This window comes from Morone saxatilis, unplaced genomic scaffold (genome assembly GCF_004916995.1).
Source record: "Morone saxatilis isolate NCDOM2014 unplaced genomic scaffold, NCSU_SB_2.0 Contig17, whole genome shotgun sequence".
NCBI classification, from domain to species: Eukaryota; Metazoa; Chordata; class Actinopteri; family Moronidae; genus Morone; species Morone saxatilis.
In genome coordinates, this window is record NW_023339729.1 from 26,458,121 (window position 1) to 26,460,925 (window position 2,805).

Consider the following 2,805-nt stretch of genomic DNA (forward strand, 5'->3'; position numbering starts at 1 on the left):
TTAGCGCAGGTCAAGTGCAGCAAATAACTTTTTTTTCCCCTCCTCGCCCGCCTGGTTTCAGAACGGAGGGATCCTGCCGCTCTTGTTAATGTTTTGTTTTGTTTATTTGCAGTATCTCAGCGCTGCTCAATGTCTCTTGTCTTACCATCAGGGTCTACTTAGCGGTGGAAGTATGTGGTAAGCCTCCGGAGTCTCTGAGAGGGCGGGATTAAAAAGAGAAACACTGTGCTGTTCATAAGTTTATAAAATAGTGTTAAAGTGACTTTATTTCTTTGGTTTTGGTGTGAGTGCTGAACAAGCTCATAAACTGAAGCCTCGTATGGACTGTATGCTAACTAGCATTAGCTTCGTATGGACTGTTGTTAGCGGACGAGCATTAGCTCATTAGGAGAAGGACGGCGCAAAAGTAATCAAGGTAAACATTTTGTTACAAATTGGGGGGTTACATTTATAAATCTGATTCTGATGAAGTCAGTGCCTCACCAGCCATGAACCTCACCGCATGTCACTGCAGTGAACAGCAGGTCCAGACCGCATCTGATGCTGACGGAGGACAGTTTGACTAAAGGGAATAAAAGACTGAGGTGGTTTTATTGTCGTTTTTGGCTCTTGTCACCCCAGGGCTAAGTTGGCTAACATTAGCCTCATGAGATAACTAGCTAACAGCAGTTAAAATTACTTTCAGCAACAAGTATTTCAGGACCCTCAGTTAATCATCTTGTTACCACTGTTGTCAAACTGTCCCATGTCTGTCTCGGAGGTGTTCGGTCCCGGTCCAGCCGGGAATGTAACATATTTTATTGTTGTATGTAGGTTCGAATTATAGCTTACCATTCTTAATACCTTTATTTTGAAAACCGGAAGTGAATACGCTGTTTCTCCGCATTTACCATAATGCTGAGAATACTTGTACACTCGCAGTTATCATATCACAGTCATTATCTCGAGATCTCGAATTAATTAACTCGTTATCACGGGAAAACGGAGGAAATAAAATGTATGAATGCATGGCCCTTTAGGGCTTCCGTAGATAATAAAGTTGTGTGTTTGTACAGTGATAATAAAGTTGTCACCTGGTTGAAGTCGAGCTCGATGGAGCCGCTGCCGTGAGCATCAACCTTCTTAAAGATCCCTGAGGAGGAAGATGAGTCACACATCAGACACAAACATTTTGAAGGTGTACTAGTTAGCTTCTTTAGCTCATTAGCTTACTCAGCTGACTGATACTGATGTGAGCAGTTCTTTAGTCCCAAAGTGTTTTCTGAACATGTTTCTTGCTGAAATGAACCTTGGGAGTTGTAGTGAACATCTGCCTCAAAGTTTTGATGCAATATGTTTATATATTTGTCTTGTGGATGACTCACTGAACATCATCTCCAGCCTCATCAGACAGGCCACAAAGTTGTCAAAGTCGATGGTCATGTCGGGGTCAGAGTATCGAGCCACCAGCAGCTGGTAGATGGTGTTATTGAGGGTGAAACCTGGAGGAGGACCAACCACACACCGTCAGCATCAGTCTAACAGCCCTGAACATCCTCAGTTCTCATCAGTGACTTTATGAAATATACATCAGCACCAGAAAAGACAACAACACACTGTAAACATAGTTTAACGATATATATGATAAAAAGGTATGAATGAAATGATCAAATCAAGTTGTGATGTTGGAACAAAAAGACTGAAGCTAACCAGTCCCTCCAGGAAGTTATGACGTTAATGGCCACATTAACATTTAACCTACTAGTTGACTAATCACGCACATCCTTAGTTGGGATTTTGCAAAAATGAACACAAATTCAACAAATTTCTGCACGACTTTGCAATTTTGTCCAATCATTATAGTTTCCTGTGAGTTCCACCAATCACAGTCCCCCAAAACGTCACCAAACTACTAGAGATTTTATTCTCACTCAGACACGTTGCCTTGGACTTTAATTATTTATACAAAAAAATCGCAACTATTTTTAAAGTTTCACTTTGTCCCATAATTTAATTGCAAAACAAAACCAACAAACAACATGCATTACAATTTTTTAGAAAAGCTGCTGTGAAATCAGGAATTTTAGCCTGTGAGATCCTGGAGGGACTGAATAATGAATAATGACTCATAATAATACAAAACTGAATTATTACAGCTGCTAACAGTGCTAACAGTGCTAACAGACCTCCAGCAGGACGTACCGTCACCATCAGTCTACTGACAGTAAAGAGTCCTGACAGCAGCAGCAGAGAGAAACACAAACATCATTATTATAATTTAACACTGACACAGAGAGAGAGACAGAGAGAGAGAGGGGGGGGGGTGTGTGTTGGTGAAGGAGAATTTACAGCTGTGTATGGAGGGACGGACAAAGGAGGAGGCTTTAGGTGGAGTTGAGTTCAGTGTAAAACGTTTCCTCTGCAGTGAGTCAGCTGGGAATCTCCATGACTCACATCAGTTTAAACACAAACATGTTGAAGTGGTTCTCTGGAAGCAGAAATGATCTGACCGACTGAGTTTAGTTCATTCATTTTTTGTTGAAAACATGCACAACATTTACTGATAATCATCAGCTGTTCTTCTCAACTCACTGCAAACAGGAGCTGAGCTCACTCAACACACTTTAATATCTGAATGCAAGTAAACAAATAAACTGTACTATGGGTTCAAATTCCAAAACATAAAGCTTCTGTCTGTAACTGTCATTAAACTGTAGCTAACAGCGCCAACAGTGGTCGTTCAGTGAACTGCATCCTGGGCGTCGGCCAACAAACACTGAACGCTGTAAAATAACAGACAATTATATTTAGAATAACGTTACTATC

General features: G+C 40.9%; 1 protein-coding gene across 1 annotated transcript in view; it reads left to right on the forward strand.

Annotated features, from left to right (window-relative positions):
- LOC118326985 (calpain-2 catalytic subunit-like) overlaps nt 1-2,805 on the forward strand; it is a 34,942-nt gene that overhangs the window by 25,658 nt on the left and 6,479 nt on the right. The gene's annotated exons all lie outside the window — the stretch shown is intronic.